At 45.3% G+C, this 17,374-nt stretch overlaps 1 long non-coding RNA gene across 1 annotated transcript in view; it reads right to left on the minus strand.

The window, feature by feature from the left end:
- Positions 1–1,368: 1,368 nt before the first annotated feature.
- The window catches only part of LOC146177252 (uncharacterized), a 64,137-nt gene continuing 48,131 nt past the window's right edge, over positions 1,369–17,374 (minus strand). Inside the window, exon 4 of the long non-coding RNA XR_014701014.1 lies at positions 1,369–1,490. This is a non-coding gene — a long non-coding RNA (uncharacterized LOC146177252). The remainder of the gene's footprint in view (positions 1,491–17,374) is intronic.

Raw genomic sequence — 17,374 nt, forward strand, 5'->3', positions numbered from 1 at the left:
TGCTTTCATTAGAGCATATATTCGCAGTGGGAATGTGATTCTCAAAAATATATGTAGAACATTTTTACCGCTTACCGGAATTAAGTGTTTGTTTAGGGATAAAGTGGGGTCGATCTGTAACCCCACTGTTAAGTGAAAATAGGAAAGCTAGTGCTTTTGTGTGGATAATTTAAATCCATTTTTGCTGATCCATTTAGCAAGTTCCTTTATTGTTATATGTATTTTACTCTTATGTTGGTTCTGGAGGATGTGCAGGTTACTGCCAAGTCATCGACATAATCTGAATACATAATGAAATTTAGGATAATTTAGGTAAGAATTTATGTTTATTAAAAGGAGGCTGCTGGTTAAAATACAGTCCTGCAATACTCTGCTTCATCACTGAATTTCCATAACGTGGCGGCACCTAGCGAACTAAAATGAGCTGTCAGACAAGAAACCGCCTCTTAGCATTCTGCCCAGCACACCCACGTCCGCAAAGTTTCGCGGAACCCCGAATCTGCGTGTACTGCGTAAGCCTGCTCTACATCGAAAAACACTGCCGGACTCTACTGTTTGTGAAGGAATGTTCTTGGCTGGCTGTTCTGAAGAGAGCGGTGGTCAACTGTAGCGAATGCTTAAAAAAAATGGTATCCATGCTCAACAAGGAGCTTATGGGATTCGAGTAAACATCAGTTGAATAGTCAGAAAATTTTATAAGAATTTGTCTAGACATCTTCTGAGTATTTTGGTGTGTAACTACAATGAGAATTTAGTGGCTTACTATAAGTGAGGAATGATGCATTCTAGCCTTTATACAAGTATCCGCTAATTTTGTTGTGGTTCGTGCTTTGTTTTAAAGATTTAGAAACACTGCTGCAGTAGAATCAAATTGATGTGTTAGCCTATGGTAATGCACTTTATCTCGCGACAGGTGTAGTCTGTTTACACGTGGACAGAGCTTAATTTAGATTTTTTAGAGCAGGTAAAATATTACAAGGCTCGTCGGCATACCATTTCTAGAAAGTCTTCAAGAGGTGTACTTGTTCGTTAAGTGAGCGTGTAGTGTAATAAACTAGAAACTTCCGAACATTGTGGCACTAATATTGTGTGCTTGTACTTCAATACTTGTTTGTGTACCAATGACTATTAGTAAAGAATTATGAATTCACAGAATCCACAAATTATGTTGCCAACTTGATTTCATATTCGATTAAATGGGGATTTAGCTGTTTACGGTCGTCATACAGGCTTTGCCAGGATGAATGTGTTTTAAGATGAATGTGCCGTGCTTGGCCGCTAGCCTTTATAACGTTTATGAGATTCGTTGGCGTAAGGTGCCTGCAAACAAATTCCACAGGCTGCATTTTGCTTTTTATTATACATTCTTGTGTGCACCAAATTTTTTATTTTCTTTTACCACTCCTCATTGAGGGCTACACGAGCAGCAATACTGATGTGGGTTGAAATTGTTCTATTTAGTTCACTGCCCAATAAGGAACCGGTGAATCCTGCGAGAAAAAAATAGCAGAAGTTTATCAACGTTAAACATGGTATTCAGCGAAAGCTTCACAGCAGGGTTATGCTTGGTAGAACTTTGGTAGCGCGATTGTGTTGGTATCGGTACAACGAGCTAATCGCAGCATCATTGCCACTAGCGGTCATGGCTCGGTTAGTGTAGCTGCGATTGTTCCTCGTATTATACCCATTGATCTATGTTATCACGGGCAAGATCGTTGCATTGTGGTGCGATACCAAGGGGGTCGAATAGAATAGGTTACACTTCAAAAATTTGGATGTTTAGGGGAAATCAAGGCACATCATAATTACAGCCACAGTTTGTCCTATGGCTCCTTGAAGGAAGGGCTGGATTAACAATGGCGAGGGCCCGGTTGTAAAATTATGAGGTGGGCCCTTACAATCTCTCTCCACCCAATCGATGATCATGTCTGGGACTTTACGGGTTTTAGATTTTTCTACGCAGAATAGAGCAAATATCTTGTCGAACAATCCCTTTGCGGTTTATGAACATCTCCTGGGTTACACTTTCCCGCAGATCACGCTGACAGACTGGAATTCATACTGATCAATTCTAGAAGATGACTAGATACACAACGTCCTCCCTGAAAACTGAGTACGCGCATTCGTGAACAATAAATTTCTCCAGCGTTTTTTCTTCTTTTTGTAAAATCGATAGCGCAGCACGACTCGCTGCATTTGAGTACACAAAATATGCAGATGACTCTTGTCCTTAAACTGTTCGCAAATTCTTATCATAAATACATTACCAGTCATCTAATAGTTTTGTGGATTCAGGCAGCAAGACTAGTTGAGGCTCGCATAAGACAGTGTTTCTGCAAAAACTCAGATATTATTATTACATGCTGATTTGAAATACAGCATGAAATGTTTATCACCAGAAGTTGTCATAATGCGCGGGAGATCAATCTTTTTGGAAACGTGGCGCCTGTAGAAAATGGCATTGCTACTGAAGTGGCCGAAAATGAAAGGTTTACCATGCTCAAATAATCAGTGACATATATATATATATATATATATATATATATATATATATATATATATATATATATATATATATATATATATATATATATATATATATATATATACCTTTTATACAGAATGGCCCCATTTACACGTACAATTTATTTTCAATCTTCACATAAGTTTCTCTTTTTAAACTTATAGAGGAAAGTTTGCATGTATCAGACACTTTTGCTGCTTTCAATTTACAGAACAAGATTAAATTTTACGAGATAACATATGCAGCGCTCGCGCCACCGAGAAGCTGTTGCCGCCGTACATGGTGGTCGGAAAAAAGACCATGGATGCTTAAGCTCCATAAATAAGTGTATTATAGGACCGCGCTAAGCGGTAACCGCATGAGGCGACAGCCCCGAACGAACCGTCGCACGACGCCGCCGCCAACGCCTGTCGTTGTCGCTGGTGCATACCGCACGGAGCGACGGGGCTCAGCGACACAGAGGCGCTTTCTCTGCGTTGCTCTGTTACCGCCGCCTGGTCATTCGGTCAAGGGGAGTGCGCTCACGCCATATCCATTTCTAACACTAAAAACGAAGTGCTTTAAAGCTCTGATAAAATTTCTTGTAACGCATCGCATTTTAACCAGTCACAGCGCAGCAGTGCGCTCCTACACTGCGATGCCGGCTTGCATTGCAAGAAGTGCCTTTCTCCTGCTCCTTTCCAAAGTTAGCAGCATCTACGTATGCTAGCTTTTTTTTCTTTTGCTACCCTTCCAAGCTTTTACTGATTTGTCTCCATGCACTAATGTATACACGGATCAGATGAAGTGAGCGCTTGCAGGCACCAGGTTCATCGCCCAAATCAGACTAGAAAAACAAACTTCACACGCAAAAACAAATAAAAAAAAAACAGAACGGAGGTTGAGCACCCCAAAGCCTTCTGTGATTGGCTCCCTCGCGAGCTGCTTCCGGGCGACATGCGAACTTTTTAAAAACCCCAGAAACTGAGCATCAGTGTCGAGCGGCAATGCTTTGGCGGCCCTCAGTCCGTCGCGCGACGGCATCACGCGGCATGTCGCCGCGAATTGCCGCCTCATGCGGTTAGAGCTTTATTGACTCCTATTTGCAGACTCCCCCTGCGAATCCTCCTTGACGAGCAAGAACTTTAGGGTGAACACTTATGTCGTACTATAGCGTCTTCAAGGCGAAGATTAAGCGCCCTGCTACTGTTTTACAGATTTTCTCTTCTTGGGCTCCAAGATTACTCCTGAAGGAGATTGCAGCCATGAAATTAGGATACGCCTGCTTCTGGGAAAGCGATCCATGGCTAGCCTTGACGGCCTAGTAAAGAGCAGAGACATTACACTGCCAACCAAGATCCGTATAACTCGTAATATGGTCTTTACAGTTGTGATGTATGCATGCGAGAGTTGGACTGTGAAAAAGGCTGACCGCCGAAGAATTGACGCGTTTGAATTGTGGTGCTGGCGAAGACTCTTGAGAGCTCCTTGGACTGCCAGAAGATCAAATCAGTCGACATTGTCGACCATAAACCCTGACTGCTCATTGGAGGGTCAAATTCTAAAGTTAAAGCTCAGTTACTTTGGTCATCTGATGAGAAGATTTGATGTTGGGAAAGGTTGAGGGCCGCCGGAGAAAGGGTAGGCAGCGAACGCGATGGTTAGATGGCATTTTCGAGGCACTGCAGATGAAGTTATGTGATGTTAGAAAGATAGTGAGAGACCGGAAAGCGTGGCGTGACATGGTCCATAGGGTCACGAAGAGTCGGACACGACAGAACAACTGAAATGAACTGTTTTGCAGAAGTATTATCGGTTTGCACAAAGAAGCAGTTATAAGTTTACATATTTCACAGCCATTCAATTTCTTAAAGGCGGCTGTATTTGTTAACATGTCTGCTTTTCCATTACATCTTTATTCAAGTGAAGAGGTATTTATATTTCTGTAACTGTTTTTGAGTATTTGCAACGTTAACGATACTGGGAATCTCGCGTCTCCGCCCTCAGCAGCGGCAAATTACTGTGATGTCTGTCAGCTATAGCAGTCGTAATCTATAACTGAAAATACATTGTTCTTTTTTTCACAGCTTCCAATGTTTACGATCAAATAAAGGAAACGCACAAGTGACATCAACAGCAGTAATGGTAAAGGTATGGTGGTGTATCAGATGGTACAAGCTGACTCCCATCTGAAAGCCAGCTAGAACCTATTGATTCCACTCGATCCTAACGGACCCGCTGACGTCTAACTGGTAGGATCCCAGAATCACCTAATGACAGTTGAGTGCCTGCTGGGATCAGCTGTTTTCAACGGAGGTCAGTTAGAAAGAGCTAAAACCCTTGCATTTTTTATCAATTTGGCGAGCACAATATTTTGTACTTTGTCTGGCGGGATTGAACGTACGATCCGACGAACAGCATTTAATTGAAGCATGCGACCCTGCCGTGCATAAGCTATAATTTTAACCGAAGGAAATTATGAAGTAGGTGATCAGACTATTTTCGGGTCAAACATAAACATCGCCCATTCTTTTCCGGCTCTCGAAGGTCCCCCAAAACATAGGGCCCAGTTCCTTTGAACATTGGAGAATCCGGCCCTGCTTGAAGGTCAATGGCTCGCCCACGCTGATATTGTGTGCTGGTTGTTAGAAAAAGCACAGTATCAGTCGCATTTTTCTGCGGACACCTGAACTTCATAGCAAACGTTTGTCCGACTGCTTTTTGAATGGCAAATAAAGATCAAATTCGAGCCCACGGGAAGGCCGGCTCCACCTATCATTATGAAGCTTTCGTTTTAAAAAGTGGTCCTCACTTGCTTTTCTAAAAAAAAAACCTGCCAGTTGGCTAGGTGCAGCGTCTAACGGTATTGTGTAGTGAGGGTATCTACTTTTGAGGATTATGAACTGATTACTATGGGTAAGTGGTCGCTGCGATAAGGGTTAATACATGCCGCCTAAAATCTGGAAAATAGAGTGTGAACTTGAAATAAACCTAAAGACTCATTTTTCTTGAGCATTTGGAGAATGAGGTAGGTGTAACTGTTTCAGCAAACAAGGATTCCTCCTTGATATATAATTATCAACGACTCGCCCTGAAGTATATTTTTCCGTAAAGTCTAAGAAGTATTGTGGGCATTGAACTTCCATAATCAAGTTTGGTTACAGGTAGTTGGTATAGACATCTCTTCGAAATAAAGGATAGTAATCAAAATTCCTTGTGCTAGATAGATACATTACAACGTAAATAATTTTAGTATATGTTTGATGGGTGCGGACGCTTTTAATTCAGATTTATACTTCAGTTTCTCTCCTGACGTTACGTTCTGACCTATGATGGCAACACTGCCTGAGAGCCCTCTATCCTGCCCTTGGGTGCGGTTAAAGAATTGAAATTTTTTTAGTTTAGAATGCTTGTGTGGTAGGGACCTAGGTTCTCATCTTGTAAGCATAGCACGACAGTTGTCTATGTTATTAATAGGTGAACCTAGGTTAGTGAGCAGTCCTTGCAACTTTCAGCGTATTAAACATGCCATCTTATTTAATGTGGGCAGTGTTTATTTAGGTGTTTCTGCATGGCTCCTTGATCGGGTGCTTCGCACCTTTGTCGATCTAAGCAATTCTGCGTTACATAGATGTAGGAGGCTAGAGTGATTTGTTGTTTCTATGGCATTCTCTAATGCGCCTTCCGTTCGTTCAGCATGCGCTAGAAAATTTGTACTAGGCCCGGATGAGAAAAGGCCTTATGTCAAGTGACCGGATGGGCTGGGCAGCTAACATTGCAGATAGTGAATAGCCCTATCTGCGTCCACTTCTTTGGTACAGCGCTATGCTGGGCCACAATGTAGGTTAGTTCCTGTGTTGAAAGACGTCTGCGTGCCTAAAAGTGTAATGCTTTCTTCAAAATTAAGTGTGAAATCTTTGTTAATTCGGTCAACAGAGGGCAGTCATCTGAGTAGGTGGGCTGACTGTCCTCACATTTTGTAAAAGGATACGGTTGGGCAACGCTTTTCTACTGTAATCTGATGAGATGAACACTTAGCATAAATGAGTTGCCTAGGGACTCTGTGGTCATAACCGTACTTCGGACGGCTGAAGCCGCGTCGTGGGTAAGGGCAATGGTAGGAGAGTTGTCCTCAATTCTTACTTCTGTTTTTCACTTTCGGGTGTTGGCTCGGAATGCATTTATGACACTTTGTGCTTTGAGATCGTCAATACTTTCTTCGCTTAAGTACTTTAGGTGCTCATCACAAATGACACCAAGAAACAGAGTTTAATGATCTGTTCAGGCTAATTGAAAAGAAAACATGTCGCAGTTCTGTGACTCGCGATAGGTTTTTGTTTTTGTGTTGGTAAAACACTTTCAAAGAAGGTGTTCATTAGCTGCTCTTTCGTCTTGTAACCTTGACGTATTGTGTCAGTTGAGGGCCTTGAGACATGATACGGTAAGACGTATCCTCTATTGTTCACTATCAGTCACAGAGAAGTTTGGAAAGGTGCATTACTATTCACAAAAAGTGCTCAGAGAATTCAGTGTACTCTGGTTTTGAAGTTGTCGATTAGTTGAAATTTGAGATAAAACCAAACGAGAGGTGTGCATTTTGGTCAGTGCTGCAGCCACTCACCAGAGAGACCAACTAAGGAACGGGACAGAAACTAGAAGCAGGTACTGCCAACGCTGCTGTGCGCCCTAACTATAACCCAATATTGAGCAGCGAAGAGCGGCTAACCAAACAAGGTGTTCCCTAGGTGCTCTTATATCTATAGCAGCCAGAAGAGAGAAGAGATAGAAGTAAGAAAGAGGATGTGAAAGCGAAATATGGGCAAGGAGGCTGGGAACAGGCGACTGCTCATTTTACTGGTGGGATCGTATGGGAGGTACGTTTATGTGGAGCTTCGGATAAAAACGTTTTTGCCTCCGCCGAAGAGCCTAAAGGTCCAAACACTCAGTGACGACTAACTACCATGAACTTCCCTCCTCCAAACACGGCGATGTAGAGTTTTGTCCCTCGGTGTCCTGGGTGTCACCCGGTGCACAAGACATCCTGCTTTAGCAGATACCGCCACCTGTGAAGGCTTCTTTAGAAACTATTGGACAATATCGTAATATATATTTAATTGCGGTATCGGCATTTGTCAACTGGAAATATTATGAATGGTTTAAAGCCTCGACAAATCAATGTAGAAAATTGCGGCATCATAGCAATTGCTTCTCCATCATGCGACAACAACCACTTGCGGAATCAAGTTTTTCGGCGCTCTACTTCCACAATCTGTAGAGAGCAGAAAAAAGCTGCTTGCCATATTCTCGCAATGAATCTTGAATTTATGCATCTAATTTCTTAAATGTAGTACCCAAGATTTATTTCTCTCTATCTCCACAACGTGGGGTCTTTATTGGCTGGCTTGTTTTGATGAATGTAAGTCAGCATTGCTTTGGTTCATGCCGTAGTGTTACTAAGCAACTCATTCGGCCCCATCAATTTGTAATTAAATACTTGCCTTGTGTCATTGCATTTTTTGTATTAGCAGGCCTTGTCTGTCAAAATTTACGATTACACCAGTACCACTCTTTAGCACACTTACTAGGAAAGCATGGAACTGTATTTGCACGCTTAAAATTGATTTTGTTACAAGCTATAAATGTAAATACAGAAGACGGCTTATGAAGCTTAAACGTGGAGACTAACGAAGGGCGTTCTACTTAAGTTGCGAACCAGACAGAGGGCTATGGAACAGCAAATATTAGGGGTACAGCTAAGAGATAGGAAGCGTGCAGAGTGGGTCAGAAAAATTACTCAATTTACCGACAGTCTAGTGAAAACGAAGACGTGGACATGCGCGGGACATGCATTGGGAAGAGAGGATAAACGATGGTTGCTTAGTATACTAAATTGGATTCCAAGGGAAGGAAAACGTATCACGGGGCGGCAGAAAGCTAGATTGGCGGATGAGGTTAAGAAGTTGGGAGGGGTTAGGTGGATACAGCTAGACAGGAACGGGTTAATTGAAGGTTAATAGGTGGCCTTTCGCCCTGCAGTGGGTGTAGTCAGGCTGAGGATGATGATGATCATGATGATGATGACAACAGAACCCTGCAACACACATTTAGTACTACAAAAATTGAAACGCACTACCAATATCGCTGGAGCTCACCATGTAGAGCGCCATTTCAACAATGCCGTTCTTTTATCTGTTTTAATAAACTATGACCCCAAGAGGAATACGACTCGCAACCTCTCTACTTGGAAAAGGTCACGTCTTGTGAGAGACTAGAGAGCTAAATTATACAGTCTAGGTACTGTGTCACAGTGCTCTTCTTTATCGAATATTCTGTAAATTTGAATTCAGTGTATTGAATTGCCGATTATAATTATGAACTAAGAAATTTACCTCGATTAAATAGTTTGCAATATTATGACTGCATGTATTTCGGAGTAAATGTCACGCCTAATCACGAACCATACATGCCAATAAAATAACGAAATATTCTATAACAGCTCAGTTATATTTAAGCGATCTAGAAATGAATTTTTTTTTTTCATGCTATAATATGTTATTTTTGAAGTAGCGCTGTTCTCGTGATTGCTTATTTTAGTTACACCCAGCCTGCAAATAAGTCGGGGCACATGACAGGCGGCAAAGATAAGATAAAACTGCATCACCACGTCTCCTGACATCACACTTCTGGTGCAGAGACATAGCAGTGTTCATGCGCTTTCTTTCAATTTGGCAGATTTGTAATTTTTTTAATTTGCCGAGCACGAGCTGATAACATGCGGCGCTATGCGCATGTTATGCGTGTCTGTGCGACTAAAAGTCTGCACACGTCCTTATTTTCCTTCATACAGGGTTTTCAGCGCTCTTTTAGATGTGAATATGTTGAGTCCAATAATGATCGAAGATGCTCGGACACAACTTTGACCGGAACAGCGCGCACTAAGACAAAGACAAGAAGAGAGACACGACACACACGAGCGCTGACTTTCAACTGGTGTTTATTGTTTGGAACGAGGCATATATACACAGTTCCAACAACACAAGGAAAACAACCATCCTTCATAGATTCATAGTCAATTCATGCATGTCACACTGAACAAGGACGATAACAACATTATCATTTTCCCTTCACTAAAAATGACAATTCTTTTGAACTGATCGATAAAGAGGGGCTACTGACGCATGCGTCTTTAGACCAGGCGATGTGCGCTGCTTCGATTATTTCGCGTGTTAATTGGTCACTGTGTTTACTTAAAATTTGTGTGCTAGTGAAGTCAGGGTGGCAAGTTTTGTTTTCACAGTCTCTACAATGAATCCCGAGATGCCCTTTTACTGTGTTATGCACGTTATTATTGTGCTCCTTCAGGCGTTCATTGAGGCATCTCCCCGTCTGACCCACATACAGCTTGCCGCATGACAAGGGAATGGCATACACTACACCTTCTTCACATGACACGAATCGATTTTCATGCTTGATGTCGCAATCTCTGGGAACGAAATGAGTATTAACCATTTTGCACATCTTCCCAAGCTTATTTGGAGCAGAAAATATAACCTTAACTCGTGCTCTATTCGCTATCTTTTTTAGTCTGTGGGAGAAATGATGAATGTAAGGCACAACAGTAATTATTTCTTTTTCCTTCCGCGTCTCGGACACAAGCTTTTCACATCTAAAAGAGCACTGCAAAGCCCGCAAGAAGCAAATAAGAAATTGTGCAGACGTTCAGTCATGCGCACAGGCATTTTATTTCGCCATAAAGATACGAAACCAAGGGCGTTCATTGAGGGATATCCTATTCGGAAAAGGCAGGGTGAATGCGTTAGCCAGCCTTCCTTATTGTTAGTAGATTAAGAGATCTCGTTTCGTGACAACACGTGATGTAATTTAGTGCGTATGGTTTTTGTTTTCGTCTGTCTGGTGTTTTTTCAGTTAGTCACGATGCTCTGAAGTCGAGTTGTAACGATGTTAGTATTGACACATGTTGCAGTTTTTAGACTGTTGTACTCTGGGCACGCGTGCGGGCGACGTCAGGTCGCGTGACGTTTTTAAATTATACACGTGCTTTTTCTGAATACAAAATAGTTTTGAGGTTTTGAGGTCCGTTTGGTTTCTTCTTGTCTTACGTCCCTTCGCGCTGTTTATTTACCAAAACGAGCAAAAAGATAGCTGCAAGAATGGAAGAACGCGCAAGCACATTGCTATGTCTCGGCACCAGAAGTGCAGCGTCAGACGGCGCGGCGATGCAGTTTTATCTGATCTGTGTTGCCTGTGCTGTACACAGAAAACAAACATTGCTATGGAGGCATGAAGAAGTTAAAGGTTGAACAACATTTCCCTTTACGCTCGGCCATTGGTGATGCCACGGCAAGCGTGTATGTGAGCAGTCCAGCATTGGATCGCTTCGACTCCTGCAATCTGCGGGCACAAATGCAATGAAAACGAACGAGTGATGACCTGTTTATTAGTTTCCAACATCAAAAGGCAGTACGCCGTATACGTCGACTGCGTGTACGTTCTATTCCTCTCCTTCAAGGCACAAGCCCTTAGATAGAGAACCTTGTCGCTCTGAACCGGTGAGCTGCAATAGGTAAATCATACTCGTTTATCTGTTATGTGTTTGAAAAACACTTCTATCGGAATAGTGTATACCTACACATAAACGTAACATGTCAGCAGGGTTACGTTAAGGATATCTATTTTGATGGAGTGAAATGCCAATAAATCAAGGGAAACAGCGGAAGAATAATCAATATATTGTAAGGTAACGCGAAGGTCGGACTTGGGGAATCAGGCTTTATTGCAGACCTGAAGCCTTGGTCGCACACTGCAGCCAAACACACTCCGCGATGACGATGGGTATCTACAAGAGGGAGCAGGATGAAGATGAAGCAGCACTACGGTGGCTGCAGCACGTTCAGCCGTGTGGAAGAAGAAGCGCCACACAGTGCTCACACTATTTCGCCCGCGCAGTTGAAGCGGCCAGCCTGGCCGCAGTTAGTCCGCAGGATTGCGCCGAATAAAAGGTTTCATACGTGAAACGTGGACAACTTCAGTGCCACGGTAACGACTGTCCGGAGGAGGGTGAAGAGGAGAGACGCGATAGTTGACCGGGGAGGTTTTTGCAAGAACTGTGTAAGGACCAATGTAACGGTGCTGTAACTTGTCAGAAAGACCAGGAGTGCGTAATGGGGTCCAAAGTAACACCTCGTCGCCGGGACGGAACGAAACTTGGCGATGGGTTGCATCATAGCGGCATTTGCGGTCTTCCTGGCTGGCTTCCGTGTTGACGCGAGCAAGCCGGCGAGATTTGGCCACTCGGGAAAGGAACTGGTCAGGAAGAGAGGGCGAGGAACTGGCATGTGTAGAAAGGAAAGAGGCGTCAAGAAAGGTAGCAGGAGAACGGCCGTAAACGAGGAAAAACGGGGTGTAACCTGTGGTCCGCTGTACAGCCGTATTGTAGGCGAACGTAACAAAAGGAAGTATTACGTCCCAGTTTCGGTGGTCCTGGTCGACGTACATAGACAACATGTCAGAAAGCGTGCGGTGGAACCGCTCAGTCAACCCATTGGTCTGCGGGTGATAGCTGGAGGTCAATTTGTGATGTGTGGTTGAGGCCTCAATAACTTCGGCTACAATCGTCGACAGAAATGTCCGACCACGATCGCTGAGAAGCACTTGAGGGGCCCCATGACGCAGTACGAGCGATTCCAAAAAGAAGGTCGCGACCTCATGTGCTGAGCCATTAGGCAGGGCAGCGGTCTCAGCGTAGCGTGTTAGGTGGTCGACGGCGGTGACGATCCAGCGATTACCTCGTGCGGACAATGGAAGTGGCCCGTATAAGTCTATGCCAACAACGGCAAAAGGAGTAGCTGGGCAAGGTAGCGGCTGTAGTAGGCCAGCAGGAGGAGAAGTTGGCCGTTTGCGGCTCTGACATGGCAGACAAGAGGCGACGTATTTTGCCACACTTGAGGCGAGGCCTGGTCAGAAGAAACGGGTTTTCACGCAGTGGTAAGTTTTATGAAAGCCTAAGTGACCGGCTGTAGCATCATCGTGGAAAGCCGCCAGGATACGGGTGCGAAGCGCTTTCGGAATAACGGGGACCCAACGGGTGCCTTCAGAGCAATAAATATAACGGGACAGCACGCCGTTGTCAAGTTTGAAATTTTGGAGTTGTCTGCGCATCCTAGCGGTAGGAGGGTGAGAAGCACCGGTGAGAAGGTTGATTAGGGAAAGACAGTAGGGATCGGCTTGCTGGTGTGAAATAATGGCGTACCGATCTGGAGCAGCGGCAGGAGTAGCACAGGGGATGTTTGGAGCTCTGGACGACATTGCGACGCCGAGGGTGCACGCAGGAAGGCGCGAAGAAGCACTAGGTGGTGATTCTGGGAGCGGGCAGCGGGAAAGAGCATCGGCATCTCGATGTTTGCGACCTGATTTGAATATGACATCGAAGTGGTATTCCTGCAAACGCAGAATCCAACGGCCAAGGCGTCCAGTCAAATTTTTGAGGGTTGATAACCAGCACAGAGCGTGGTGATCGGTAACGATCGTGAAATGGCGGCCGTAGAGGTAGGGGCGGAATTTCTGAACTGCCCAAACGACGGCGAGGCACTCTTGCTCTGTGATAGTGTAGTTGCGTTCCGCTGGTGTTAGAGTTCGACTGGCAAACGCAATTACTTTTTCCCGAGAAGCGGTGTCACGTTGCAGAAGTACGGCGCCGATACCGAGGCCGCTGGCATCGGTGTGGAGAATGGTAGCAGCAGTGTCGTCGAAGTGAGCGAGAACAGGGTCCGAAGTGAGGGCATTCTTTAGGGTTTGGAAAGCTTTTTCGCATTCTTCGGACCAATTGAAAGTAGTACTGTCGGTAAGGAGGCGGTGGAGCGGTGCAGCAATGGTAGCGAAATTGCGAATGAAACGGCGAAAGTACGAAGACAGGCCAAGGAAACTGCGTAGTTCCTTAGTCCGTTGAGGGCGTGCAAAGTTCAAAACTGCAGCAAGCTTGTCAGGGTCGGGTCGAATGCCATCGCGGCTGACGAGGTGGCCCAGGATCTTGATTTCTTTCTTGGCGAAATTACACTTTTTTGTGTTCAGCTGGAGACCGGCGGATGCTAGGCACGTTAATACTTGATCAAGGCGGCATAAATGATCAGAAAAAGTCGCAGAGAAGATAACTATGTCGTCCAGGTAGCACAAGCATGTTTTCCACTTAAGTCCTCTAAGAACAGTGTCAATCATGCGCTCAAACGTAGCGGGGGCATTACAAAGTCCAAAAGGCATGACATTGAATTCGTAAAGCCCATCGGGAGTAGCGAATGCGGTTTTTTCTTTGTCGGCTTCGTGCATCGGTATCTGCCAGTAACCGGAACGCAAATCCAAAGTGGAGAAATATTCGGCGCCCTGAAGACAGTCGAGGGAGTCGTCAATTCGTGGCATAGGGTAAACGTCTTTGCGAGTGACTTTGTTAAGTGCGCGGTAATCAACGCAAAAACGCACGGAGCCATCCTTTTTTTTCACCAAGACGACCGGAGATGACCAGGGGCTAGCTGATGGCCGAATAATGTCTCGTCGGAGCATATCATTCACATTATCTTCTATGATTTTACGTTCTGATAAGGAAACACGATAAGGGCGGCGGCTAACAATAGAAGTACCTTCTGTAATAATGCGGTGCTGTGCAGAAGACGTTCGGCCCAAGGTCGGAGAAGTGACATCAAAGGAGGCTTGGTGTTTTCGAAGTAATTCCTGCAAAGCTTGGCGGTGAGTCGCAGGAAGGTCGGGATTGATGGTGCCAAAGAGAACACAGAGAGAAGCATCAGAAGAAGCTGCTGGTGAGGAAGAGGGGGCGGTAAGGGTGGTGAGGGACACCGGGTGAATGTCCAGGGCACAAGGAAAACATGTCCCTTTAGTCAGCACAATGGGCTCTGGCGAAGTGTTCGAAGCAGCGACAAGCGCTGTGCCATGCTCAAACCGAACAAGACTTGGTGGTAGCGCGATTCCACGGGTCAGATGGCGATCAGAAGGCACGATTAGCACATCTCCGTTATCAATGTCAGTAGCAGTAAGCGCAACAAGTTGTTCGCATCCAGGGGGCAACACTGAGTCAGTAGCGGCAAGTAGGCGATAACGGGGCTCGGGAGGTTCAGAAGACGGATCGCTCTCGGTCATGTAAATGACCCTGTCGCGACACGAAATGCTGGCTGATGCGGCAGACAGAAAATCCCAGCCTAAAATAATTGGGTGAGCGCAGGGTGACATCACGGCAAATTGTACATGGTGGCGGACACCATCAACAAAAACTCGCACAGTACACTTAGCAGAAGGCCGAATTATTGCACCATTAGCTCCACGGAGTTCAGGTCCATCATAAGGCGTTTTCACTTTTCGCAAGCGGGAGCACAAGTCAGTGTGTATCACAGAAACAGCGGCGCCCGTGTCAACCAAAGCCTCAACAGACAAACCTTCAACCCGCACTAAAATAATATTCCAGGGACGTTCCGGAGGATTTTTGGGATGGTCGAAGAGTGCAGTTTTCCCTCCTAAAACTGCAGTGGTCAGTTTTCCGACAAGCGGGGGGTCGTCAGAGAAGCTTGACGGAGAGGCGAGGTTGAGCGGCGAAAAGGCGAAGTAGAACGGCGTCTTGAAGGCCTGTAACCAGCAGGCGGAGCGGGGCTTTCTGGCGGGGGTGATGAACGTCGGGGATAATCAGGGAATGAACGGTGGTTAGAGCCGGAAAAGCGAGGAGGGTAGTCTGCTTCAAATGATTCGTAGCCGCGGCGTTCATTCTGGAGCCTGCGACGACAGAAGCGGGAAATATGGCCTCGGTACCCGCAGTAATAACAAACAGGGCGGGCTGGGCGCCAGTTAGGGTAGTATGTCGGCGCCGCGGCAGGTGGTGCCAATGCAGCGACATGAGCAGTGGTAGGCGCCGGTGGCGTAGGCGCTCCAACTGCAGGCGGCAAGGATGTGACCTGGGCGTACGTTGGCGCCTGACAGATGGTAGGAGCGACCGATGTTGGCGGGCAATAGGTCATTGAGGCCAGCTCTTCTTTGACAATGCTACGCAGGCCGGCACTTGAAGGATGTGGCTCAGATGCAGGGCGGCACAAATTACCTTGAGCCGAGAGCTCTTCACGAATTAATCCGCGAATAAGAGCACGGAGGTCAGCTTCGGCAGTGAAACCAAATGAAGTGGGATCAGGCTGCAGGCGTATTGACTGTAGTTCGTCAAGGCGTTATATGCTTATATATGTTGCTTATATGTTGCTTATATGACGTTATATGTTGCTTATATGACGGACAAAAACTCTGGGCGTTGCAGCGCAGCCCCTGTAATCATCTTTGAGACCGCAAGCAAAATTTTCACCTCCAGGCACTCTATAGTGCGTTGGTGCTTCTAATCATCCGAACAATTGATATCAGTTGGCACTTAAGGCATGCCCTGAAGATATGTTCTGGAGAACACAGTGGGCAGGTTGTGAGGCTGCTCGTGCGAAATTTTGTCTCAATCGATAAAAAGACCTTTAAAGTGAGCCCTGTAATATGGATAGTTTCTGTGCTGATAGTACGATTAAGCTTTGGCTCCTTTTTTTCATAGTTTAGATTCTTCACATACAGCGCGCTCAACCTTTATGTTAATGCTTTGCAAGCTATTATAAATCTGCATGACAATTATTTCTTCATAAGTGTCGTCGTTGTATTAACGTGTTAATTTGTCTTCTATCTTTGATCAGATTTCCGGAACAACAATCACCCACCGCAGACTTGAGGTGTACGCAAAGGCTGTTGCTTTTCGTATCTCTTCAAAAGTACCGCTGTATAGACAGATATCTGTCGATCGCTGAGGAGATTATTTCACATATATTTTCAGGGCCCATCCTAACAGTTTCTGCCAATAAAAGCACGCCAGAAGCGTAGCTTTTATGTTTTCTCAGGATTGGGCAGACACCGCACAACTGTGAGATCGGTTTGAATCCTAACGTTTATTTGCGGGATTTTCGGCAGCCTCCGCGACATGAATAAACTTTAGACCACATTTTCTGCATAGTATTCTCATGCTACATTATTTCTGGCCTTGGGGCAACTCTCGATGCAGGCGTGAAGCAAAGCGGTAAAAATGCCAGTTGTGTCGAAACTTTCGGAGCCCTCCGCTGCGAATCTGTCGTACCGTAGAAATGCTTTGGGACGTTATACCGTTAACGACAAAAATTTTTATTCTTTATTATATATTCGGCTCTCTCATAAAACTCGTGAATGTCTCTAAGCAAATGTAACAAAAAAATAATATTGTTACATATATGACCTGCGCGTTGCTGGATTTTGAAGAAGAGGACGATTAACAGTAGTGCCGCTAAAGGAAGACGAAGCTGAAGAAACCGTTGAGACTTGCCTGAACACTTGCTCTACTGTGCTGTGGACGCTTGCCCTTCACCTGCTGTGGTTTCTGTGCTAGCCTTCTGCCCCGTATCATCTTGGTGGAGGTGACCAAAGATCCCCGTGCGCACAGATTACCCCTTGCGCTGGCAAAACCTGGATTTGCGCAGTGGCCGTCATCTACCTGGGCTTTCAACGACGTCAACAACTACCACTATGACATCCGAGGCAGCCCCTACCACCGCGGCAACTTCTGCTCAGCCAGTCGTGCTCACAAAAATACGCCACCCTCCCATATTTAATGGCGAAGACAAGACAGACGTGGAAGATTGGCTGGATGAGTACGAGCGTTGCAGCAAGAACAACCACTGGGAAGCGATCATTATGCTGGCCAGCATCATTTTCTATTTGGAGGGAACCGCTCGCACGTGGTTCCAAAATCACAAACAAGAGCTGGTGACGTGGGCAATCTGTAAGGAAAAGCTTCAGGACCTGTTCGGGAAG

The sequence above is a fragment of the Amblyomma maculatum genome, chromosome 10, assembly GCF_055883805.1.
Source record: "Amblyomma maculatum isolate TAMU_Amacu chromosome 10, ASM5588380v1, whole genome shotgun sequence".
Classification (NCBI taxonomy): domain Eukaryota; kingdom Metazoa; phylum Arthropoda; class Arachnida; order Ixodida; family Ixodidae; genus Amblyomma; species Amblyomma maculatum.